Source organism: Falco naumanni, chromosome 11, assembly GCF_017639655.2.
Source record: "Falco naumanni isolate bFalNau1 chromosome 11, bFalNau1.pat, whole genome shotgun sequence".
Lineage (NCBI taxonomy): Eukaryota > Metazoa > Chordata > Aves > Falconiformes > Falconidae > Falco > Falco naumanni.
In genome coordinates this window covers 33,965,216-33,992,171 of record NC_054064.1, presented here as the reverse complement: position 1 = coordinate 33,992,171, position 26,956 = coordinate 33,965,216, and positions in this window count along the sequence as shown.

Below are 26,956 nucleotides of genomic sequence, written 5' to 3'. Positions count from 1 at the left end.
AGGTTTGTCACAACGGAAAATATTGCTGGAATTGTTCATTGCTGGATGGCGTGAGAACACCTGGGGAAATACACAGGGAGTGCATGCCACCACCAAGTGCTCAGCAGGCCTAAGGTTACACCAAAGGCTTGCTGCCCATTTATTCATCACCAAAGGGGAAACCACTGCTGTCCTTTGGTTGCAGAGAAGTGATATTATTTGTGACAAGAGCAGCACCTACGTGCAGTTCCAGAAGTGTCACACTGCTTCCCACTGTGCTTCCCCTGCTAATGCCACGATCCAGCCTGGCCATCCTAGGTTTCGACTTTCTGAAGACTCAAGCCAGTACAAGACATGTTTGCTCAGCTGCAAAGATCTGCTGAGATGGCTTCAGATAGTGCTTATCCATGCAGATGCAGGGATATGTTCTCAAATCTTACCCGTTAACAACACCCCTCATGGCCCAGAGGAGCAGAGGAAAGGCGGGCAGAAGAAAGGATGGAGGACCCAGCCTGGGGCGGGGAGGCTGCTGGCTGTGCATGGCTCCCTGCACGCTCCAAAGTCCTTCAGGTTTCCAAAGGCAGCATCCACATGGCATTAACTTCTGCGGGGCAGGGCCCAAAGGCATTGAGTGCTTGCTCCTGGGCTTCAGCTCACACAATTTTTTATGGGAAATACTAATGGGAGAAAAGAAACCTACAAAAGATGGCACATTTAGAAACGCAGGCTCAGCATCAGCTAGTTGCAGCTCAGAAATGCAAAAAGAATAAAAAATCCAACTTATTTATATGAGTATAGCTTTGAGGTGGAGGAAAATGAGGACACTGAAAGCGTGTATGTACACAGAAAATTTTCAGACATACATGCACCAAATTCCCTATATCTGCATGTACACGGAGCGCCATCCGACCCTGCCGTGCTGCCCTGGGCTGTCGGCACCGGCTTGCTGGAGCTGGGAGTTTTGCCCCCTCCAGTGCTCACAGAGATGCTTTTAGGCATAAGCCCTGCACAGGAAATATTCCTGCGGAAACCCACTGGACTATTCATAAAATTAGAAATATATTCTCAGTTTTACATCAAAGCTTCAGCCTTGTGTTTTCACCTCTACTTTCTGTATGAATATAGAAGCCGTTTTCCTCCAAACTTTTCAGCTTAATTTAACTTTTATTGACTTGAGTAAGGAACTAGCCTCATTCCCTCTAATAGGGAATGCAGAACATAAAATGAGTTCCAAGGGGCTTTCCAGATGGAGAGGGGAAAAAATATACATAATATAAAAAATGCAAGTTATGTGGTTTCCACAGTTGTAAAAAGAAAGCCTGACAAATATATTTAGTGTAAAAAAAAGGGGGGAAATCAGAATATGTCAGTAAAAATTATCTCTAGAAGGGGGCACTAAAGGGTGAGATTTTGTATTTTAGCAGTAACAGCATCCAAGGCACTGGGGAGCACTGCTCAGTTTCCACAAGCCGGGGGAAGGCAGGGAAAACCCAGCTCTGGGCAGAGGAGGGGCTGCCAGACCTTTTGCAGGTGCAGCTCAGGGTCTTTCCCTTTGGGGGTCCCCTAGCACCACACTAACCTCCCAGGGGTCAGTTAGTCTCCCTTGAGCTACCCAGACACTTCATTTTCCTATTTCATGTTTTCTAATGATCCTGTGTAAGGACCTCCCTGCCTTGCCAGTGGTATCTCCATTATTTCCAGCTCATCTTCCACTGGAATTCTTGAAATCTTGCTATTACAGTCAATTTTGTGTGCGTAGAAAGAGCCTGCAAGGCGCTCTGAAAGCTATACAATTCCAGAGTAACACATTCCTTATGTCTAATAAAAAACTAGATAATTATGTCTTAAGCAGTTTTCTGTATTTTGGCTGATTTTAGACAACTGAATTTTTTTATCTTTTTGCTGCTTTACTTCAGCAGCAGGTGGGTCCAGAGAGGCCAGGGGCCATGGCTCTGCCGGTGGCTCATGCCTGGTTGCCTGGGTGTTTTATGATTTGATGTCTTAACCTATTTTCAAAAACATCAAAAGTTCAGGCAAAGCACCTGAAATGTCCCGCAATCTCTCCATCCCTCTGGCCCCCTTTGCTAGTGCCTTGCACACAGCGGAGACTGCAGAAACACCCTGAACACTCCAGGGAGTCAGTGACGCTGTGGCCTTTCCTCTCTTGCCTCATTCACATGTTTCTATACTTATCCATAGTTCTAGAAAGGTATTTTTTAGCTCTACAGTCTTTTGCAGCAGTTTCTGTATTTCTGTCTGTAACATCATGTTTTGATCCAGGTCCACGCTTTCTATTTAATACCGTTAATATTTCTTTTTTGACCCCTGCCATTACCGCGTCTCTTTCAAAGGAGAGATTTTTTTCACCAGGTCATCTTGCACATTGGGAATAAACACAAATTTGCTTATTTTGAATGCTTGACATTATGTTAATTTTGCTCATTTATTCAGAGCAGTATACTGTAGCACAATATGAAAGACGAGCAGTGGTTTCCCAGCTTCACGCCATGCCCCAGCCACGAGCACTCCAGCTGGGATGCGGAGGGAAGGGTGCTATGGATGCAACTGCCCCGCTTAGTGCCCGGCCTCGGCGCCTCTGGCAGCACGGGGCTGTCTGGGGGGCACCAGTAACCCCCACTTTTGACAGGCTTCTGACTGCCAGCCCATGGCCTGCCACTCCCCTTGCTTTTAAGTTTCTGTTTGTTAGTTATTGGGTGTGTATGTTGCACATTAGTCCAATCCTCCCTGCTTGCTAAAGCCAGTATTTTAGGCTGTTCCTGGCTTCACATGTAATATTATTCCTCATCCGTATTGTACCGATTCCTCCCACCTCATGTACTGTCTCCTTTACAGGCTTCAGGCCAGCACTTCAGTGTCTCACTCATCATCATGATTTAGACAAATTTCAGCTGCTCAATGATCCATCTCTGCGCTCCTGACACCCTGCTGCTTATCTACCCTGCCTTGGCACAGGAGGGCAAGCAGGAGCTTCACTATCTTATTATTTAGTTTTTTCTATGCTAACGGTATTTCCCCTTCATTCCCCTCCTCCCTCTGCCTTGCCATTTATCATTGCTGGTCAGCCTTCACCTGCTGCAACTTTCTGATTATCTATCAGTGTCTCCTGCACCCTCCTGTGCTACTCTTTATTGCTTAATTATTTTGAAGATGTTTAATGGTGGTAGCTCTTGTCTCTTATTTTCTTATTATTATGCAGAACACCATATACAGCTCATCTGAGAAATGCCAAGGGAACGGACTGGACACTAATTGTATCATTTTTACTTGTGCTCCTGATTGCACTGGTTTTCAGCAAACCACTCACATCATGCACCCCCAAAAAGTCATGGTAGATGTTCAGCCATGGAAGAAGAGAGCTGAGACTGGGACTGAGTGGTGGCACTGACACCCATCTGCACCCCCAAAAAGTCATGGTGGATGTTCAGCCATGGAAGAAGAGAGCTGAGACTGGGACTGAGTGGTGGCACGGACACCCATCTGCACCCCAGGCCACACGTGAGAGACCACTCCTGGTGCCCCATCCCTGCCTGCCCCAGCCCTCCCACACACCTCCTTTAGGTTCCTGCCTGGCCGCAAGGCAGTGGTGGTGGTCACAAGACCAGGTGACTATCAGAGGAACTATTCTGCTAAAGAGGAAAGAAAAATGACCAAAAAATAATAAAACTCAAGTGGCAGCACTGATTAGTGTTGTCACACAGGTGCACTTTGTCCCTGCTTGCGGGGTGAGGTGACCTCCTCTGGATGATGGCGGTGCATCATCATCTCCTCCTCATCTCCAAAAGCAGTTCTTACACACCTACACACACCATGTTTCTGCACCACCACCACTGAAACATCTCCTCTTGCTCACAGAGGAGCTCGGTGGCTCCGGGCAGGGGCCCCAGGCCAGGTTACCAAGCTGCTTGAAAATCTTTTGCGATAATGTTTTTAGAAGGTAAAGTTTCCTTTATCATAGCGTCCCGCATTGAACTGTATCAACAGCTCTTTTTCCATAATTGCAATCCACAGCATGGCACCTGGAGTCCTAAATGTCACCAGATTTCTCCTACTTCTCCCTCTGATATTGAAATTGTAGCTGCAGCCGTTTGGGTCCCGCTGGTGAGTCTGCTCTGCTCAGGGCCAGCTCGGTCTGCCTGTCCCGGGTGCCAGCGCAGGGAGGACACATGGTCTCTTCTACCGTCTCCTCCTCCCTGCTCTGCCATCGCCAGGGCTGATTTGCCCTCCTGCCCACATCCCTTCTGAGATGCCCCTTGGTGCCTTCAGCCCCTCCGCTCCCTGAGGGCCAAACCCTGCCAACAGGGAGTTCCGCCCAGCCTCACTCACCCTGCAGCAGCAAGAGCGGAGCAGGGAGAAGGCGGGGGAGAGGACATGCTGTGAAAAGCATCCGTGGAGAAAGCAAGCACATTTGCTTATCTGAAAGATAAGAAGGGGGTTTGCCATTGAAATTTCTTATCAGAACATGTCTTGTTTTTGCAGAAGCACACAACTGCCTCTCACACCAAGGATAAATATGGTGTTAAATGGGATGCTATGACCTACATTTTATGTATATTATGTCTCTTATGCTGATAATGAGCAGAGAAACCTTGATATATTATCACTTACTAGGCAATATTTTTCCCTGCTTCTCTCCTTAGGATATTATAAAGCATTTCTGGAACAAGATGTATTTTCTTTAATTTATGTGAAATATTGAACCTTCTGCAAACATTACCATTTAAAACAACTACCAAGGAACACTCTTTGATAAGAATCTTTCCCTTTTTTAGTTCAAAGGTGCTCGTGAATTTGCAGACAAAAATACAGATTGCAAAAATAACAATGGCAGACACGTTGTCCTTCACATTATTTCTGTTCCAGTCCTGGCGAGCCCCAGGACCAAATGATGCTGGGCCCTGTACAAGCCCTGAGCTGCAGCTGGGACAGCTGTGGAAAGCTGGAGAAATCCCAGACATCTGCTCTGAAACCCTTTTGCCTTCTCCTGGATTGCCTATTGTTTTTCACCTGACAGCCAGCTCTGATGTCCCGCTGCATGGGAGGCACTGAGCTGGGGGGCTAAGCAGCAAAAACCTCATTTGAAAGTTGGGATTGGGCACACTGTGCTCTGCCCGTCTCCACTCACCAGGACAAGGCTCACAGCATGGCTGTGCCACCAGGTGAATGCACGTGCTGCCTGTGCACACCAGACCGGGACCTGGGCAAGGCAGAAGCTGCAGGAGAGAAATGGGAGCAGATGTGTGAGCATCTCTGCCACGCTGACGCAGCAGCAGCGAGGACCGGTGTCCTTCCCGCACATGCTAGCCCTCAGCAGGGCTCCCTGGCTGGCACTGGCCAGAGCACCTGGTTTCCATTGCGAGGCTCCCCAGTCTCCACACAGCCGACACAGCGCACGTAGCAGCCACTCCCTAGCCTCACCCCTCAATAACTTCAGTTGGGACTTAGCCAGGATTATTGGTATGTTTTGATTTACATCATGCTTCTGGTCTCCTTCCAGCGCTTGAGTAGCTGTCCTCGGTACACAGATGAATGTGCTTGATGCTGAGATCCGAGCGGTGCCCCAGATGTCTGTGCCCATCTGCTTTCTGCCGCATGACAGCAGGATGAAGCGCAAACGAACACAACTCTTGAAGGGTACAGGAGACCCACCCAAAGACCAGCCCAGTTTCTCCAGGCAAGCAGAATCCAGGAGAAAGAGTAGACCCCTGGTGAGGTCTCCTGGTACCCCCCTGTCCTATGTGTCCCCAGACACGATCTTGGTCAGCCCAGCTGGTCATGCACATTTCAATGCTTGTGAGCGCAAGGAAAGGGTGAGTGAGAATGAGGGAAATCAGCTTTCCCTGCTCTGAGCTCTCACGCTGTGTGTTGTTAGTCTAGGTGCAATTTTAATCAGGCTCTTGCTGAGCTGCAGTTCGTTAGCTGCAGGCGCCTGCACTCCAGCTCCTCCCAAAACTGGAAAGAAGGTTCTGTCTGCTCAGCTGCTCTGATTCCCAGGCCAAACCATCATCTGTGTAGAGCTCAATACCTTCTACAGCATCAAATATATCATGATTTTTTTCTTGGAAGCATGAAAGATGGATGAACTGGCGCATGTGATGAATACATTCAAGCACTGGAAAAAGCTCCCAGCAACTGCAGCCCATGGAGAAATCATGCACACTTCAAGCTGCTGGCGCTTTATGAAGGAAGCCACGGTCAGTCCTCAAAAGCAGCTGTCACTTACGGTCCTACATACACATGACTGTACATGTGTGGGAGATCCTGGCAATAGCCAGTCATGGTCAGAGACCAGGTTTGGGAAGAGAGGCTGGCTGGTGCCTCAGCACCTATCCCGCCTGTGGGAAAGGAGAGGAGGGGTGAGTCCTTCTGCAAGAGGCAGCTGCAGCCAGCAAAGGGGGGCATCATCACATCCCTCGTCACGTGCAAAACAAGCTGGGTTAAAAGGAGCCTCTTCAGTGTGACATTCCTCCATAGACAACATTTATTTTGTCAAGATGGAAAAAGAAAACACCTGTGGAACATTTTATATAGTGTTCTTTGTCTAAGAAACATCTCTGATGAATAAACTGTTTCCTATTGCTCTCTCGCTGCTCTGCCTCAGTTCCTTCCCCCAAACTTGCCAAGCATACTCTTCATGGAGATTATTACAGACTCTGTCCACTATTTTACTTTCTCTCTCTTTCATTAATACAGAGAACTCACCATGACTGGCATTGAGTTTTTCCAGTTTGCCACCCATGGGTCCGCCTTGCTTTCCTCTTGTGGCCAATGGAGCAGCACCTCCTGCACAGGTTCTCACACTGGCACCACACTGGGCTTCATAAATGACCGTGCACTTCCCAGCCAACGGTCTATTACCCCATGAAATTATGCCCAGCTTTCCCTGAATTATTGACCTGGACCCTTGGTGCTATCCCCATTTTATTCCAGCTTAGTATATATCCTCTGATTTCATGTGACATAACCCATCACAGTTCTTGTGTTTTCTTCCAGACCCTGGGCTTTTCTCTGGTTTGACTGGCATGTGGTTCTTTTTGATGTAACTCCCCATCCTTTTCTGCCTGTCTCATTTCAACATTTTTTATTCTAAGTCATGTCCAAAGCACCATGTGCCTCCCAAAACCCCACAGCTTCCGTTGCCTGGCACATGGTAGTTGCCATCAAGATTGTTCTTCTGGATCCCCCCCAGGGTCTGTCCCCACCGTGGCTGTCACAACGTGTCCTTCTACCTGAGGTTCCATCAGCCCTTCAGGATGGCAGAGATGCTCTTAGCTGGGATCGACACAGATTCATTTTCCTTTCAGTTCCTCAAGTCTCAGACTCTCAAATTACTCCAGTACCCTTGCACTATTTGGTGTATCTGCAGGAACAAGCAGAACATTTTTGCATCCAGGACCTGCAGAGGGGCTGGCAGAGGCACCAGCCTGCCCCTGCCCTTAGCTCTGTGCCGAAGGAGAGGCCCCACTCCAGCACCCACCAGGGTTTTTTTTCCTCTTCCTGTTCATGCACTTGGCTTCTGCCTCCCTCCACTGGAGGCTTTTACTTCATCACCTGTTATTCCTTGCACAGTGGCCAGCTGGGACTCAGGGGCTGCAGGGAGGGTCCCAGCAGCCCAACCTGCAGTTCTGATTCTTTCACAGTTGCACAATGTCTGCTCCAAACTGCCTTCACCCAGGACATAAGACATTTACAGGACAAGTTCCAGCATCAGAGGACTGAGTGCAACAGAAGTAGGTTTGTACAGTGCAGATGTCTATTCCTGGCCATTCTCACTCCTGCGTAATTTTGAGTCGTGTATCATGAATATCAGCAGTGCACCAAACATCAACTCCTTATTCAATCCTACATAAACCAAAACTGATAACTCGGCATAAAAATGTGAATGTCCTAATGAAACGCTCCTTTTCCTGTTAATCACTTGTCAGAGTCCCACAGATGTTGTCAGTGGAGAGTTTTTAAATCTGCCATGTTACTGAAACACCAGCTATGCTAGACCAAAGGAATATATTCCTTGGAGATAAGTTCCTATGTCTGGTGAAGCCCAATGCTGCAGGCACTTTCTGTTCAAAATATTCAGAGCCATGAAGACTCTTTGCATTTGAATTAGAAACAATTGTAATCTGACCAACCTTCTTCTTTCTCTTTTTCGCTCTGCTCTTGATGAGGGAACAGGGGAATATTTTTCAATGGATAAAACAGTATTCACATGCCGGAATTATGATATCTTTTTCCCAGAAGGTTGATTATAAGAACTCTATTATTCTCCCCACCACACCTATGCCTGCTCAGATGAATGTTAATTAATGCAATCGGTTACGTAAAATGAGCAGTACATTTTAGAACAGCACCTTGGTGATCACATTTATTTCCCTGACAAAAGTAAAAGAGAAAATACTTTGAAGACTCAGAGCTGAGCATTAGTAGGAAATTCACAGGAGCAGAATTTGGAAGTCCCTCCTGAAACGCCAGTGATTGCTATCACATCTCTAGCTCTCAGCATAAACGACCCCACTGTGAGGTATTACATCATCTTCCACACTAAAAATAAAGGTCTATGAACACTAAGTCCCTTAAGTGCCTGGAAAGGCCCAACAAGCCCAGAGCAGAGAATGGACAGACTGTGACATGTAACCAAACCCTGCAGTCACCAGTATTTACCTGGGGGGGGTGCAGGATCAGTGCAGGGCTGGTAGGGTGGACATGGACTTCAAGGACAAAAGAAGCAGCATCGTAGCAGAGGGGTGGTTGGCTACAGAGAGATCACTGATGAAGCTCCTCAAGATCTCAGGTCTTGGCTTCCATTTAACTCAGCATTGCAATTTATGGCCCTGGCACAGAAAGAAGAGTGTGCGGATGGCTGAACACTGGCAGGCTGCATCCAATGCAAAGATGGTAGAATTGGGATGCCCTTAAGGACTGGGTAAAGCATGCACTTCAGGGTTTAAAAAAAAAAAAAAAAAGTCAAAACCAAAAAAAGAAGAAATTCTGCTGTAAGCACTGAATTTTGCATTTGCAAAGGCAGGAGGGATGCCTTCCCTCTCCACTATACTCTGTGCCCTGAGACCGGGAACAGCCACTTCCAGCCAGCCTTCACCAGGCCAGGCAGTAAGGATACAGGTTACCTGTACTGGTACATGCATACCAGGAATAACCTTTTAAATTCATCATTTAAAACTGGCAGCAACTCAGATCTTTCAGAATAGGAAGATGAAAACCAGCCACAATTGCTGGCTCCCTGCTCTGGACAGAGCAAACTGCTGCCAACAGTTTAAGGTAGTAAGTGTTCCCTGTTTGGGGCAAGCTATCACTGCTAGCAATCGAAGCTGCTTCCTTCCCCCCTGTCCTTATGCAACAAGGCTGCTCTCTAAATGTGCAAACACTTTTTTAAGTACAAGTATATTCTCTCTTTTTTAAAATAAATAGTGTATTAAAATGTATAAAGAATAATTATAATTTCTTTAAAGTCATTTCAAGTCTCACATGTCTAATTATTCCTGGCCTTCTTAAACCAGCTCATCATTCCTTTGGGGAGTATTTACCTGGGGAGCACAGTGTGCCCTGGTTTGAGGACACTGAGCTGTCTCAACAGAACTAAAACCCTTTGCTTATTACCTTCCCAAATTTACTAAGACTGCAGCATAGGTGCAAGGCTGACTTAAATGTATGGAGGTTGTTGTTGGGTTTTTATTTTCCTTTAAGAAAGGATGCTTGAGTCAAGGTGGGCTGGGCATCCTCTGCAGCCCCTCTGCCCTGCAGCTCACCGGGCAGATCCACGTCCTCATTTTACAGCAAGGCAGGACCTGTTGCAAAAGGCTTATTCTCCAGAAAACTGAGATGATGCAAGAAATGTTCCATGTTTACTGAAATTTCCCAGTTCTTCTTGTCTCTTCCTTTTCTTGAACATCTCAAGCATCTATGACAAGTATTTCTTCAAGCCTCTTCTCAATCATGGGCTTAATCCAAGAGCAAGTGATGAAAAAAAGATTTGGGTCAAGCCCTGCAAGTATGTATTATGCTTATTCAATCAGAGCACAAAAGTCAGCATTGTGACACAGTTCAGTTAATTTTTCCCTAACCAAAGTAGGCAAGGTTTTCTCAAAATCAAGTATCAGATATACAAACTATATACAATCAATCCATAAAATAAACCTGAGGTTCAAAGCCTCACTCAGCTTAATTAAACAAATTCAAACAACAAACACAGCTGAAGCAATCTTTTCCATTTTACAGGCAAGCCTCGAGTAGGAAAAGAAACTACATTTTCTGCATAAATTATTGGTTGTGAATTATTCACTCACTTTCATTTTGGATCCTTTCCAGGAATTCGACTTAATTCTCAGTGACGTCAAAAAGAGCCTTTCCTTTGCCTTCAGTGAGAGCCGGCTCTGGCTCCCCTTCAATAAAAAGAGTTGTGAAGAGCGGCGCTCGCAGTTCAGTCATCGAAGCCAAACCTGGAGCCTGGTAGGAGCAGCAGGTTTGGTGTGAGGGGAGCCCTATGCATCGCTGCTGTTTGTCTTGAGGATTTCTGAAAAGAAAATCCATTTGAACTATACTACCCCTATCTGGAGAGATTTTCACTGGCTTCCAGGAAAATTGTAGGTTTTGGGTAAAAGCATTGCTTTTTTAATCACTCTCTGTTGCATTACCTATGCTGCCTATATGCTCTGAAACTTAGAAAAGAGATTTTTGTTTCCTGTCTCACCCTTTGCTTAGGGAGTCTTGAAGAAATGCAGTGCATGCCCCTTGCTGAACTCTTCATGCCAGCTATTCCCTCCCAGCAGGGATGATGCTCTGTGCATTAGTTAATAGCACTGAAGTTGGACCCAAGGATTTATTTAGCATCCCATTTTTAGACCATGCCTTGGTCTGCGCCCCTTGGCTCTGGTTTTGGAAAACTCTCAGACACGGAGCAAGGGTGCTGGCAAAGCCTGAAGGAGTGACAGCATCAGCCCACCGGAGGGGCTCACTCCTGCCCGGCTCCCGCATGCAACCCAAAGGCTCCTACATGATTTTCCTGTACCCAGTAAAAACAACTACACAAAATACAGCAGCTATTAGGCATTCTTACTTATTTCTTGCTCTGACATACCTCTTCCTTTTCCCTGGGAAATCAGAGATATTGGACCCTGCCTTGTATAAACAAAACCAGGAAGCTCCGGCATTTAACTGGGATTTATGAAACACACCTGAGATTCTCACCCTGGCATGACTCAGGGTGAGATCTTCTGGCCCCCAAAGCCCACCACAGCCTCAGCTTCTTATACACAATTTCAGAATACAATCCTCCACAGACACTTACAACCCTTGGATGGCGAAATACATGCACACAACACACAGAGGTACACAAACACACACTTGTGCATCTTGACACAGAAAAGGTTGGAGAACTCTAAACCTTGGGGTTTTCTGCCTGCAACCTCCCACCTCATCCCTGCTCTGTGATATGCCTTCATTAGCATTATGCCTTTTTCTTTCACCTCCCTCCCCAGTGAATCTGAATCTGGGCACCTGCATCTGTACATACACATTATGTTACCTTATTCTTACATAAGAAAATACCTGGCAGCACTGGTTCCAGTTATCCACCCTGCCTGGAGCCAAACCCACACCACAAAATAGCTCGACACCTTTGGGAGCACGATACTTATTTCATGAGCTTAGGAGCCAGGTTTGGGTCCACAAGCCCGGGGTGGTGGGCTGCTGCACCCTGCCTGCCTTGTAAAGCGGTCAGCAGTCATTGCCACCTGGTAGTTCCCCTCCATGATTTAGGTCTGCCCACCAAGGGCTTTTTCCCCTACAACACACGGGAATTGATCCATATCTTGGGGCTAAAAGCACTGAACTAATTTCAGCGGAAGGAAATCCACTTGTTGCAGCACTGTTTGTGATTGGCTCTTAGTGTCCCAAAATTGCCCCTGGGCAAGAAGAAGATCCTAATAGTCCAATCAGATTAATCAAAATCAAGACCTTAGAGGCTTGCGGACACAGTCTGAGCAGTCTACATATAATTAACCTTAAACTGAACTGTGACATACTGAACCCAACTGAGTCCAAGTGCTTCGGCTGTTACACCATTAGCATCTTCAGCAGCCACATCGATACCCCGCGCTGCTGCCGGGCTTCGCTTCAAGTTCTCATCTCTCCTCTGTATTTCATGAGACTGATCGTTCCAGCTGGAACGGTCTCCTATTTGTTTTTCCCTCCAGCTTGGTCCCACCACTGCAGCACCCCTCCAGAGCCTCAACACCCAAGGCCATGTGCCCTCGCAGTGGGAGGTAAAATACTGATTCACTCTGGTGCTTTCTTCTTTGCAGTTGTATTTTTGGCTATTTCTTTATCTGCTTTTATCAACTCCTGCTCTCATAGCTCTATGAGTGCTCTTCTGCACTGTTATTTGCTGTCATGAGGAGAAGCAGAAAAAGTAAAGGAAGCAATTTTCACTTACTAATAACTTTTCCCTGTCATGAACATAAGTCTTGACTCCTTTTTGAAGACTAGGGGGCAAATTATCAGTTGACATAGGATCACAAACCTCCACAGACTTCAGAGAAGCTGCAGCAATTCACACCCTCTGAAAATCCACCTGGAAATCTTTGTAACTAATTTGGTGAAAAGCAGAGGTTTCAGCAAGTGAGAAATGGCAGACATTGCAGACCAAAATTGTTATTGCCCTTTAATACTGTTTGTTACCAACTTGTGGCTTTCTGCTGTAAGAAACTATCTGACATCAGTGTCTTTTTTAACTCCCCTGGGTGCATACTTGGTGCAGGTGGTGCTTTCTCTGCACAGGGCACACAACCACTTTGGTAGCCCCACCACGGCAGCAGTGCTAGGGATGTATCACACAGAGACTGAAGCCGTCTGGGTGCTCCTGGTGTTTTGCACTGGCACCAGCACCCCCAGCCCCAAGCCCAGCTCAGCCACACACCCCATGAAAGGCAAGTGGGATTTTGGAGGTAGGTACTTCTTTCATTTATGATGCTGTAACTGCTGGAGGATGCTGTTATCAAAATGTTGGGTGGACCGTTAAGGCTGCAGCCAGCACACGCAATCTGTGATGTCCAAGTGTTCAGATAATTTAAACCTGAAATTAAGAAGATTCTAACTTTGTTCACTAAGACTGCCACATCAACAGCCAATGCTTCTTTCTAATTACATCACATCTGGAAAAAATAAGAAGTGAAAGGCTTATATCCTTTCTTCCACAGACATAGAATATTTAATGGGTGACAGCCTCTCTGGTGAGGTCCACAACTCTTGCTCCCTGCCAAAACCTGCTCCCTCTGCACCACATTCCTCTATTTGTTACTACCAAGGGAAGTCACTGGTCACTGAGCTTTTGGCAGTCGGCTCTCCTCAGGCGTCATCTGAGTCCTCTGGGGCTGGAATCACCGTTCTCAAACAGTACATTAGCTCTAGGAAAATCTTCTATGGGTTTTTATTGTGAACATGTTATAAGGAAAGTATTTGTTAAGCTCCTACCTAAACCAATCCGTAGCTTTATCAGGGTCCTCAAAACACCTTGCAGGCTATTCCAGTTAATCTTGAAGTTTCACTACATTTTGCTGGGCACCTGAGATCTGGAAGAGGTTTCTCTTCCAGGTTCCTCTTCCAGGTGCACCAGTTCCATTCCCATGCGTGGCTCAGAAAAGCCCTGGGTGAGCAGGGACCCCAGGCGGCAGATGACACATGACCCAACGTGCTGCATGCTGCTGGGCAACTCATTTCACAGTCATATACTTCTTCAGGGAATTTTCTAGCAAGCACAAGGCATACCCTCTTTCCCAATTTCATAAACAAACTAAACCAAACAAAGCCATACTTTGCTCATTATATCTGGTTGTGAGTTATGTCTGAGACAACTTAAAAACCAACCCATTATCAGGGGAATTGCTTACATGTAACAGAAGATCTGATCTCCTTGCTTTAAACACATACCTATACATGAGCACCCAGAAAATCTCAAAGTGATAGTTTCGATCTCAGAGGTGGGGACACAAAGAAAAGAGGATAAAGCAGCACAAGTTTCTTTCTCTCTTTCTGCTCTTGACCCAATGAGCAGAAGCGGCAAAGAAGGTGCTGGTACTTCAGGAAGTGTTGGGGTCACCAGGAGCTTTGAGGGCTCCTCAGCTCTCCCTCAAGCACCTCTGCAGTGGACAGCTTCTCACCATCCAGCTCCACTTCCTAATGTCACTGATATCTGACTTGGTATCTTTACAGCACAAGTGAAAAAAGACAATGCATGAGTGACAGCTTCATTTCCTGGTGCGCATCGGACCTCATGACTGAGTACACAACACTTAGCACTAACTTTTGGGTCTGATGAAAAGCAGATCACACTGTTGTGGTTCACACCTTGCCAAGGGGTTACACATCACACGGTCTGCAAAGTCCCAGCCCAGGCCGGGGTGGGAACATGGCAAGGCAGGAAAGACACAGCCCCTGTGCCTCTGCACTTGTCATGGTGGATGAGTCACATCAGCCTCTTCTAGGGAGCAAGTTGAGTTTCCACGGCTGGCAGCTAGAAATAAATGCCTTTTTAACTGATGAACTAAACAAATGTGTGCAGCAGTCATTTGGGACAAATATGGACCTGCTGTGTAGCCCTGCAAAGCCCACTCTGGTACTCAAAATACATTGAGAAATAACTCCAGAAATCAGAAATCTGAGTTTCTGTCACCGTTTCTTATTACAAAGAATTCAAACCCCTTTAAAACGACTACCAGGAAACTACTAAGATTGATGACTCACCAGCAGCCGCTCAGTGGTCAAGCTGTTTATCTGGGAGGTGAGAAGCTGTGCAAGTCCCTCCTGGACTGAGAGCTCCGGCATCCAGCCTGGAGAAGCACCGTGCTCATCAGCTGCCAGCTCAGCCCATCCGTTGGATGTCAGCCTCACACACGCCATCACTGCCATTCCAAGACAGGCTGAGTTGCAAGCACAGACGCAACTGACCCTCAGAGTGATGGAGCTGAAGCAGCCGCTTGCCTTGAGTGGGTCCCAAAGAAACCCAGGAGCCCTTCGTTCCTGGGCTGGGGCAGAGCAAGAACAGCCAAGTTATAGGCTCCCAAATGACGGTCCAGCTTGCACCGTGGTTTATTTTATACGACGGTTTCAATGTGAATACTGCCGTAAAACAGAGCAGCTGGATTTTCACAAAGCAGAACATTAAAATATCAACATCTTGCTGCGGAGGCCTGAAATAATTAAATAGATCTTAATGCCTAACATGTATTAGCTAAGAGAGGGAGCACAGAGTCTTCCCCTCATGACCCACCAGGTCAAATTCCAGCTTTCCATAGAAAGATGAAGTTCTTTTACTCCATTTTTCAGAGTAACAATCAATAAGTCTATTATTATCTGGTCCAGAGGAAGGCTGACAAGCCAGGCTTAGAAACATTGATATTCTTGCTTCAAAATAAGGGAACTGCCAGTTTAACCCCATGGAAATATTGATGGTTGCAAAAAAAAGCATATATTTATTTGGTCTCTTTTTGTGATAATGTAATTACTGTGAGTTGATAATACCAGGGTGAGCAGGGGAAAGCAGGCAGACGCTTTATACCGACCTACACAGCAATCTCAAAAACATCATCAAATGGCCAGAAGTCAGGCATTCAGTCTGCCTCAGGGAAGAAAATTAAGTGCTGTGATGTAGTCGCTGTGGCTTTTGCCTTAGTCTAATACCTTAATCTTCTTTTCTGTAGTCCAGCTCCTAATTTTTAATTATGTCCCCATTCTTTGCTCTGATTTTCTCTGTCCCATGGTCTTGCCAAAGAGCTTCTCTATTGGGAGTGTCTGAGGGGTGGTTTCAACAGTGGTGATGCTCAACAGGAGGGTTGCAGAGGGCAGCAGCTCTCCTCCCATGGCTGCTGTCATGCCAGGGAAATCACCGTCAGACCCTCCAGGTATGCCATTTCTTGGCCTCTCTGGCTCAAACTCTAGTCTTCCCTCTCTGTACAAATAAAATCTGCTTCTCACATAAAACATCAGCAGGTCTCTCACACTTGCTGCTTTCCACAGTTGTTCATGGCACCTAAACCACCTCAGCTCGATGTCCATGCATGCCTCAGTGTTGCTAGCCCCTCCGTTCTTTAGAATTGAATCTGCAATAAGAAAGAGCAACCTTAGCGTTAAAGCATTACATTGAGTCCAGTCCATTCACAGAATCACAGAACCGTCAGGGTTGGAAGAGACCTCTAGAGATCTTCTAGTCCAACCCTCTGCTAAAGAAGGTTCACCTAGGTTCATAATACTGCTGTTTACAAGAGTAAAAATCCAAATCCAAATAACCAAATAAAAGAAGAAACCCAAACAAGCAGTTCTCTGTGCAGAAGGAATGATGCCTGGTTTCTCCTGGGCTGGTGCCACACAAACCAAGATGGAGATGCAGCTCCACTAGAGCCTGTGGCGATGGGGAACCCCCCCACAGCTGCTTCTTCAGAGCCCCTGAAACGGCCTTTCTTTCAAGAAACTCATAAAACCAAAATAATCTGTGTCTTCCTTGGCACGTTTGTCCAGACAAGAAAGAAAAAATCAGGCAGGCCCACAGGCAGCATGGCAAGAGGGAACCGCATCATATAGAGCCATGTATCATATATAACAACCAGTATCACATACAGCCCCACATGCTCACGGCAGAATGCTTGCAGCCCTGTGCGACACAGACCCACTGCCTCTGGGTAGCTGTTAGAGGACTGCTAACAGCAGGGTCACTTCTGTCCCTGCATGGCACTGGCAAAGAAGCAGCCACAGGCATCCTGTCCCTGCAGCAGCTCTGTGCACAGCCCTCAGCACCAGCATCTCACAGGGCGTGGGTCTTCCCGCCTCCATCAGAACCAGACTTGCTGTTTAGCACAACAGGTGGGCTCGGTTCTCCACGCTCTGACACCGGCTTTGTACGCTCACAAGAAAATTCATATTGGCACCAGCTGCTGCAGCAAAGAGTCAGGTGGGTGCATAGGCAGCTCCCAACCATGTCCCTCTGCCAGGGAGACAAGCAAAACCAGGCAGGTTGTGACTACGTGGCCCTGAACCTGCTCTTGGTTCCCACAGAAACTGGCGGGTGGCTGGGGACCTGCAAGGCTCCTCACGGTGGGACCACAGAATCTGGCACAACACCGGTGGTAGAACACCTTTTTCACCAATTAATATGTACTAATTACCTGCATGATAGGCTTTTTGAGCTGCACATGATTCCTTTTTCAAGTTTTATTAATGATGAGAGACCAACACATAAACTATTCTTAGTGTACAGAATATGTAGTATGTTTCCATCCCTCTGTTGAGCCAATTCAGAATTTGATGACAAATTCACCAATTAAGTGGGAGCAACTCAATTGATTTCACTGGAGTTCCACTGACTTACTCCTGCTAATTCCATTAAGCAGGCTTTAGCTGACATTTATATAGACAGACTTTAGCCTCCCTCCCTTAATCTGAATATATTAGTAGTCCCAAGAAGCCAGTGGATCATTTTGGGTGGAAAATACTGCCAGCTTTCTCTCCTGAGCAAACCTGGCACCTTACAAAGGCCACTGCCGTGTTGGAGGGTTGAAGTGTAGTAGTCAGGTCTACCACCTATTTTAAACAGATTTTAACAGTAGAATGTATGAACTTTGAGCTAACAATCCTTTTCTTTAAAAAAAAAAAAAAAGATAGGAACAAAGCTACTGCACTTTAAAGTAGACCTTTCAAGATGTAAGGCTGAGACAATAGAATTCACAAGTTATTTTCATGTTAAAAATTCATGTTCAATTACCTCCGCTAGTGAGGGCGGCTGTGTGAGGCAGTGTCCTGATGTGGGGTGCCCGGCGTACGTGGAGCATGTTGGAGAAAATACCACACCTGTCTGACCTTGCACCTGACAGCAAAAGTAAATCCCTGCACTGCATTCTTCTGTTTTTCTGTACTGTTTTCCTCACTGTGGCACAGAGGCTCAATAGCTTTTCCTGTTAAATTCCTGAGGCTTTGCAGGTTGATTTTCCCTGCCAGGGACGGGGATAGGAGAGCTGTTCTCCCAGCCAGCCACCCCACACAGGGCTCTCTCTGCCCACCTGCAACCTTCCTTTGGTTGCAGGGTGCTGAAACGGCAATTAGATAAATAGGGAATATTCATGGTGAAATGGTGCAATGGGAAGGTTCACCAGAGCTGCACATGCCAAGTCCCTGTGGCCATCAGGGACCCCAAAGTGCATGAGAAACAAATGTGACTGCACAGGCACATGGCTGTGCTGCTGCTGCAGGTTTCAAGGAGTTTTTGGTACTACGGAATATAGGTGGAGCATCACAGATAATTTATCACTCGACCCATTTATTTATGCACATGACTTTTCAAACATTAATGCCCTCTGGGCAGTCTCCAGGGCACGGGAAGCATTGTGGGGACTCCTGGGGTTGGCATATAAAGCAGATGGACTTAACGCATTTCTGTATATTTCTCATACATATATTGTACACAGTCTTTATATCTGTATTTACAAGCAAACCTCAGGGTAGGGTTTGCCTTACTTTATGCCAGGACAGCAAAGTCCCAGCATCATTACAGCTGCTGGCTGCCAGCATGACGCACAACTGAAACATGTTTTCCCCCTTCTTCACTCCCACACGGATACTGCCTGTGCTAGAGCTCACAGCCCTGCCCCTGCAGCCCACCCAACCCCCCTGCCACAGGCTAGCCAGGCCCTCGCCACTTCTGATGTACACCCCTGGAGCTGGCAACAGGCCAAATTCCACCTTCTCGATTTCAGGAGGAAGAGGTGAGCAGGTACAACGGCTGCAGCACATGTCCCCAGCAGCCGCAGCTGGGCTGCAGAAAGACAAAAGCCAAGAACAGGGTCTGTCCCCGCAGCCTGCTGGGCCCCCTTCCCTGGTGCCTCCGTTACTTTCCCGTTGATGCCCTGCGAGTTCTGCTTTATAACCTAAAGTCTGCCCTGCTGCACACTGTGACTGAAGCTGCCTTTTTTCTAGTAAACTCCAGAACAGAATACATGGATCTTTTACTAATTTGCCATGACTTTATAACTTCATTAAGTAGAAACCAAATTATGTGGGTTTCACTTGAAATCAATTGGAACAACAAGGCTGCAGTATAAACCATTATAAAATCATGCTAAAAAATACTTTATTCCTAATAATTATATCAAGATCTGTCTAAATTCAGTGATGATCTAAACAAACACACTGAATACCTCATCCTGCTGTCTCATGGTCTCAGACAGCAAAACCAGCATAACCTCAAAAATCAGACACTCTAACTGGAAGCTGAGCATCCCATAGCCAAGACAGTCCAGCCTGAACCCACCTGACATACAGGGCAAGCTCAAGATCAGTTTAATCTTTTAGCAGTTTTGCATCTCTGAGACCAAGAGTACAGAAGCAAACCCATGGCCAGGCAGAGTGGCTGCTGGCAGCCCTGCAGACAAACCAGCTGGCTGTGCTGCTGGCTGGGGGACACGGGCACCGGCTGTCCGCACCTGCTGAAGTTTGCTTCGACCTGTTTGAAATCCCAGAGTGGGCTCCTCCTCTGAAAATCCACAAAGGATTTAGTGCTCACATACAGGGTGTGAAAGGTTACCGCTGCAGTATTTCTCATAAACCTTCAAGGAATTATTGCTCTAGGAAAAAAAAAAATCTAACTTCTTCCCCCCATAAGCTTAATTTAACACATTTCACAGTTGGATAGTGTCAGTTCATGGTTGTGCTCTCACTTGTGTCTCAATCTATCTTCTGCCAAGCCTCCTCTGCCCATGCACCAAACACCCCTCTTTAACAACATCATCCCACTTGAGCAGCAAAGCTTTTCAGAATTTGCTCCTCAAAGACTAATAAAATATCTTCACCGTTCACACAATGACTGGTCGTGCATGCAGAGCTGGGTGGGACGCTTCAGTTGGGCTGCTCGGCGCAGCCACCTCTGAACTCAAGTGCAATGGATGTATTTCCATGAAGGCCCTTTTCAGCTGGCCGGCTGCCTGAAGGAGTTCCTCACTCCTGAGACCAATTTTGTCCTTAAAATGAGAGAAGTGGAAGAGAAGAGAGCTGAATAGTAAATGCGTACTGAAATCTGTAAAGAAAACTTTCAGCCTCACGTGATGGGAAAAGCAAAGCTGTCCATTACCAATTATAAAACGCTTACAGCAGAAATAAAACCAGATCACAGAAAAATCAGATCACAGAAGAAAAATTCAGTATTTCTAGCTCTATCCAGCCAACACAATAAAGGGGTAATAGGATGAATGAACTAATTTTATTGCTTTTCTGTAACACCGGTTCAAACAACAGACTGTGGAGAGCAGAATCCAAAGGTCAGTGCAGACAGCACTGGGCTCTGCAGTCAGCCACAGCAATTTGTAAGAATCTGGTTGAGCCCCAAAACGTACAAATATTTCCATGAAAAGCAGCAAAGCAGTGCTGACCAGCCTGCAGGCATTGCGATCCACCAGTGAGCAAATACCAGGAATCAGAACAATTACAAGTAGCAGCAAAACAAAGGTTTCCATGGCCTCCCTGCAGATGCGGGCAGAGGTCCCCACGGCACAGCTCCTAATTACTGGCAACTTCATCTGCCATTAACACCAGCTTGAATTTAGGGCAAGCAAAATACCTGGCTAATTTGACTCTAAACCTGGCATAATTCAAATGAAAAATCATATGAAAGAAATTCCACTGTTATTAATAACTTTTTTAGCATATTGAAGTGGAAACTGTGGAGACGTGCTGTTACCACAGAAACTGGAGGCACTGGCAGGGGATGGAGGTGGGATTCTCCCAAGCACAGGCATGACCTCAGGCAGCTTTGCTGAGAGACCTGAGATGAAGAGCTGGCCTAAGAGAAACATACCTTTATCTTTTATATTAATAAACAAAAATACATTATTATCAGTCAAAATGAGGAGGTGAAGAAAGCAGAATTAAACACTACCTACATTGAAAAAAGCCTTAAACGTTCTTGCTGTGTGTTTAAATACTGAGATTACAGCTTCCAGCATCTCTAGTCTGAAAAAGGCTGATACCTGTGAGCTGCAGCTGGTGTCAGCATCTTACTAATTTCATTTTTAACACTTTAGCTATTCTGTGCTTCATGCTTATTTCTACACATATGTATAAAACCCATAAAGATCATCACCAGTGGTTCCTGGGGCCGGGACTGGGTAGATGGAGATCTGCAACTCTAAGGTGATGCCTGGCTGCTTTCCCTCCTGATGCCCTCCCCACAAAAGGCATGGGAGGTGCAGCATAGCAGGACGCTGAAGAGTTTGGGGAAACTGCAGGTACCTGCATGAAGAAGCTCTTCTCCCCAGAAGAACAGACTGCTGTGGTCACTAAAGAGAGGGGACAAATTCCCTGCAGGAGCCTGGCACTGCTGGCCTGGCATCTGTGCTCTCCACAGCACTGAGACAGGGATGGCCACTGCAGGGGAGATATGGGTGTGAAACCATTACAAACGACAGGAAAATTAGCCCTTGGGCGTTAATTTACTCAGGAAATGCACTTTCTGGAACTGCCTGGTATATTGAAATACAGCACAGTAAATTATTAGCAATATTGTTAATCGTTTCCACCAGGAATTTAATTTTGTACAGAGCAGGGACAATCTCATTTTCAATGCTCAGCTCTGGCCACATTTGTTAACATTTTTTGTTTTTAAAAGGTTCACATCTCCATTATTTCCAGACTGTATAAGGAAAGATGGACAGTGGTGATCTGCTGCTCTGCTGCCCCAGGGGAGGCAGGGGTCTTCCCAAAAGCTGCTGAGGGAGCTGCACTGCTGGGGTGGGAACACAGCAGAGGGAAAGGCAGGAGCAGAACCAGGCTGCTGCCACTCATTCCCTCCCAAACAACATCACTTGGCACATGTATACTGAAGAAAGAACACAAAATATTGATTTCCATCCACAGATCTTCCACGTTCCTGGAATACTAAGTTGTACAAACTTGGAGCTACAAGCCTCTGCTTTATAACCTACAGCACAAGGGGCTTATTCTAGTTTAACTGCATGCAAAAAGACAACAGAAGACTAATTTAAAAAAAAAAACAACCAATTCCTTGAAGTACCTCAGGACAAAGGTCCATTACATTTCTCTAGGGCAAGGAGCTGTTTGAATCCTGCAGGACCTGGGAAGCAATGGCTTCCAAGGGAAGATGCTGATGCATTCCCAATGCATTCCCGGAAAAGCCACAAAGGTGTCACCTGTGCACCCATCACCATCCTCACACCAGACTAACCAGGACTGGTACTGCCACAGCCACAGCACAGCCCACCTGCCAAACACAGGGTGTGGGACCGCCCTCTGACAGTGCTGACAATGCTTAATGAACTACTGTCCACCCAGCAGGCATTAGGGCTGACCCCATCCACGCCAGGAGCCTCATCCTGCACCACCACCTCCCGCAGTACCCACACTAGCACTGAGCTCAGGCACCGTGTGAGCCATCCATAGCTCCTAAAACGTTAACTGCTTCTCAGCAATATAATTACACAAATTAAGAGTTTCATCAGGGCACTGAAATGAGAACAACATTTTTACAGATGCATAGATTTTTATAATAGGGCCTGCCGAGGCTAACCAAAACATCAAATCCTGGCCAGCCCCATCGTTACACTGATTACACACGTGTTCAGCTCCAACACTTGGCTTTTTGTGCTACCAAACAGAAAAAAAAAACACTCTGCAACCCACAGGGAGAACAGCCGTGCTGGAGCCAAGGGATGAAGGAGAGCATCCTTACCACTTTGTTAGCACGGCGTCTCTCTCCAGAGGTGCCAAGGAAGATCAGTGCCTGATGGATTTAATGAAACATGGGGGAAAAGCAACATCTGCTAGCACCCAGGAACCAGGCCAATACTCCCAGAGGCAGAGTCCCAGGTTTGAGCACAGCCAGGCACCAAGGGTTTGGTACCCCACACTGACGGGAGGGGATTTGACTTCCCCCCCATTGCTCTGCCTTGGGAGTGCTTCCCTGGGGGGCAGGAAGGGGGTGCCATGTGCCGGAGGAATGCACTGGGGTGAGAGCATCCCTTTCCAGCCATGGGATGGTGCAGAGGTTACAGCAAGGAGCTGCTCAAAGTGGCTCCAGAAAAATCCCACAGATAAACATCTAGAAGGGTTCATTTTACTAACACTGTTCATGTTGGGAGGGAACTTCCTCTACGGACAGACTGGCTGGTACCACAGGGACAACAAGGTTGCAACCTGCATGGAGATCCTCAAGCCCGGGGAGGAGACCAAGGACTCTGCGCCACCACCACTGGGAACATCACCAGGCACTGAAGGGATGTATTCACCATGTTTGCATGGGTTATATGAAGGGCACAGGAAGATATAATGATTCCCAAGATTCAGGGTGACATTCCACGTAAAGCTGTGCCTCTTTATTCAATAATAGTGAAAAACAACCCTCTTAGGAAATTACATCTCCTGAAGTATGGTTCCTAATGGAAGGGAGAATCCTACATAAAAGGCAGTTGGCTTGGTGCAGAGGAAGTCCTGTCTTTCCACAGCACACCTCTTTTTGAGGGAACCCATGAAAGGGAGATGTTGAATCAGGGGAGTGAAGAGACCGTTGTGCAGCAGAAGCTTGACAGTCCTCTCTTAATTTGTTGGTGCAATGTCTGGAATCTCACATTTTCCTGTTTTGCTTCACATTAATTTAACCACTCATGCAAAGAGGCTGAGAAAAAGAAAAGCAGCTCAGGAGCTGACTGATCTAATAGCAGGAGATGTGAAAACTATAGCTAGTAAAGCCCAAGCAATGATAATCCAGTTTTTAAAATGGGCTCCAGTCATCACTTTTGTTGGGAAGAGAGAGGACAAACAGACCTGACCCACATTTATGGAGCATAACTATTCCCACGGGCTGCTGCACCAGTACCTGGGTGTAAATGAGCATCTTCCTGGCCTGACTCTGCAAAGCCCCTCCCACAACATTTCCCACTGGATGCCAGAGCCAGGCTCTCAACGCTTTCTGTTAAAGTAATGGCTTCTTTAGCAGAAGGGTGTCATTTCTATGACTGTTGAAGCAAATACCAAGAAGAATTTATTCAATGGAGAAGGAGGGCTTCTGGAATGTGGGTAAGGCATGCCAAAGCACGTGGCACTCTGCGGCACCTACGGACAGCCCTCTGGATGCAGCATATGCAGAAGAACATATGCTCTTCTGTGTTGTATTATATTAGTAAAATTAACGAAGTCGAATTCATTTAAGAGAAATATTCAAAATACTGATGCTTTGAAGTGAGGCTTTGGCTGCAAAACAGCTTTTCTCATTAAAGCAGTATCACAGAAAACCTTGCTGCTCACAGAGCGGCTGCAGTTGGGCATCTGTTCAGCAAAACTTCCCCCAAACTTCAGAGAAAATAAATATTTGGGGGAAAAAAAGATATTGGTAAATCCATTTTGGGTCCTGCAGGGTGGCTGCAAGGAGCAGGGCAGGATTGCAAGGGGGGCAGCCTCTGCTTCCCCATCTCCTACTGGAAAAACTGATTTTGCTGCTGTCACTGACTGATCCTGCTGGGCAACCCCTCACCCAGCAGCTTTGAAATCTTTTATTTCAAATCCAGCTGGAAATACTTATCAGCTCCTATATTCCAGATGTAAAGGCTGTTTGTTGTACATTTAATTTCTCCATCTGTACATTGGCCAGAACCTCCATGACATATTTTTATGAGTAGAGAGCATGCCACTTTTGGGGAGGAAAGAGTTCAAAACTTAAATCACTGCAAATTCTCCAGGTGGCTGAATTGAAGAGGAAAGCTCCCATGATCAGAACACAGATGGAGGCAAGCGCGTTTGCATTTTACGCTCAACCCCAACATAGACCAAGACCAGATCACATCACCTCTCCATGTCTGTCAAATAGGTGGATGCATGCCCTTGTTTGATCAGTGGCACGTCTCTCCACATAGATATTTACATTTCAAACTCATTCTCATTTGTATTTTCAGTGCCCCTGACCAAGCCCACACAGTATGATGCTTTGCTCATACTGAAGCAGCTTAGCTGGGCTGGGCTGATGTCTGGGGTGGCGCGAGCAGCCCAGACCTGGGCTGCTGCCCTGGCTGATCACTGGCGATGTGAGGGAAAAGCCAGCGCAAAACCAGCTCTTGGACCTATTGGGTAGTGTCCCCAAAAGCTGTTTGCCAGCCCAGGCCTCGATAGATTATGGACAAATTTCATCCAAACTTTTATTACAGCAGGATGAATCCTTCTTCACAAAATTGGCACCAATATTTGAAGAGTTCATTACGTAAATGGTAATTGCAATAACAAGCTTTAAAGAAATGATGAAATACAAAACCTGCTTTCAGGAAAATTACTTATCCCCTTTCCAGAAAACCTTCAAACAGCTATGTCAAGATTAATAAGAGAAAACAACATTTCTGTGATGCTAGCTTTCCAGTCCAACTGCTAATTAATACATTGAGACTTGCTTTCCCAATTTGTATGGTTTACCTTTGCTCTCTCTTTGACTGACCAGCTATTCTCTTCGCTGCTGCAGGTCACTCCCTGCTATATGCTGCAGCACCAGGGTCTGGGGATGCAGCAGCTGCACTTACCCATGCTGACTAGTACCTGCTACCAGTCATCGCCCATAACCAGCAAACACTGACGCAGCAATACTGAGTCCCAAACCCTCCTAATAGCAGCACCGCCATTGTACCGATACCAGCCAGCTTTGGTTTTATTTTGCTTTTTAAGAAAAAGCAGTAAATTGGCAGCCAAAAAGGATGCCTGTTCCAGATACCATTGTAGCAGGAATCACCTGCCAATGCACAAGCTCTCCCATGTTTTACTTAGGAGACAAGCACATTTTTTTCTTGTAAGCCCCACAGCTGTGGTGAAGATGTTTATTTGTACTGCAGTGGCACTACAAACTTCAGCTATGTACTGGGATCCAATTATGTCAAGTACTTGCTGATTTAATGATGCACTATGGAGTGGGGGGAAAGCAGACGTCTGCAGAAAGTTGCTGTGTTCTTCACAGCTCACGTTCTTGGGGGATTCGTGCTGGGTTGAATTGGGGAACAGAAAGGATTGCAACTTCTCCTGCAAATCAGGCAGGTGCCTCCCTTCCACCTCCTCTGGGAAAAGGCCTGGAAAGCCTTCTGAGTGCTGGCTGTCAGTCTGCAAAGGGGGATGTATCCAGCAGCTAAATTTCTTCTTTCCTTCCGGCAATTTCACAGCATTTGGGAACAGAGAACCAGCGGCTGGAAAGGTCCACAAATATTTAATGAGAATTGACTCCAGAGGGGGTGTTTCAGGAAAGAACCTTTAAAAATAATTGAGCAAAATCTCAAAATTGCAACTGGTTTTAAACTTTTGTTTGCTTTTTTATAAGAAAGCAGTGCTCTGTGCGCCTCTCCTGGCATGTTCTGCATTGCATGCCCTAGCAAACATCAACAGGTTCAGCTGTTAAAGAGCAGGCTGCAGAAATGCATTTTCAATGCAAAATGTTAACAGCGACTCTCAGAAAGCTGAATAAGGGACAACAGCCACTGGCATCCCCACACCTGCTGCTGCTGCTCCTGAGGGTTAATGACAAGGCACCTCTGGGCTCAGCAGATGAGTGGGCAGAACAATTTGTTTTTCAGATGTACAGAGAAAGTGATGCTCAGGTGCGTAGGATATAGCCTCCTGCCCTCCCCACGGTGGGGACCCCTGCTACACACTGGCAAATGCTCATCATAAAACTTTTTGCTTCACCTCCAGAAGACGCCAGTGATCTGTGAAGAGCAAAGGTGTTCCTTGGTGCTATCTCTGTTACACACAGATTGGGTTTTATCCAAGGTTGTCTTTTCACCCAAAAGATGAAGCTGTCATTAGATTGTGGTCAAATAAGAGCTGCAGCATTTCCTGCTTCTACACTCCTACCATTGCTGACATTTTTCATCAAGCTCCCTCTAATTTTTGCCAGCACAGGTATGAAAACTACATTAACTGAAATTATTTAGAGTTA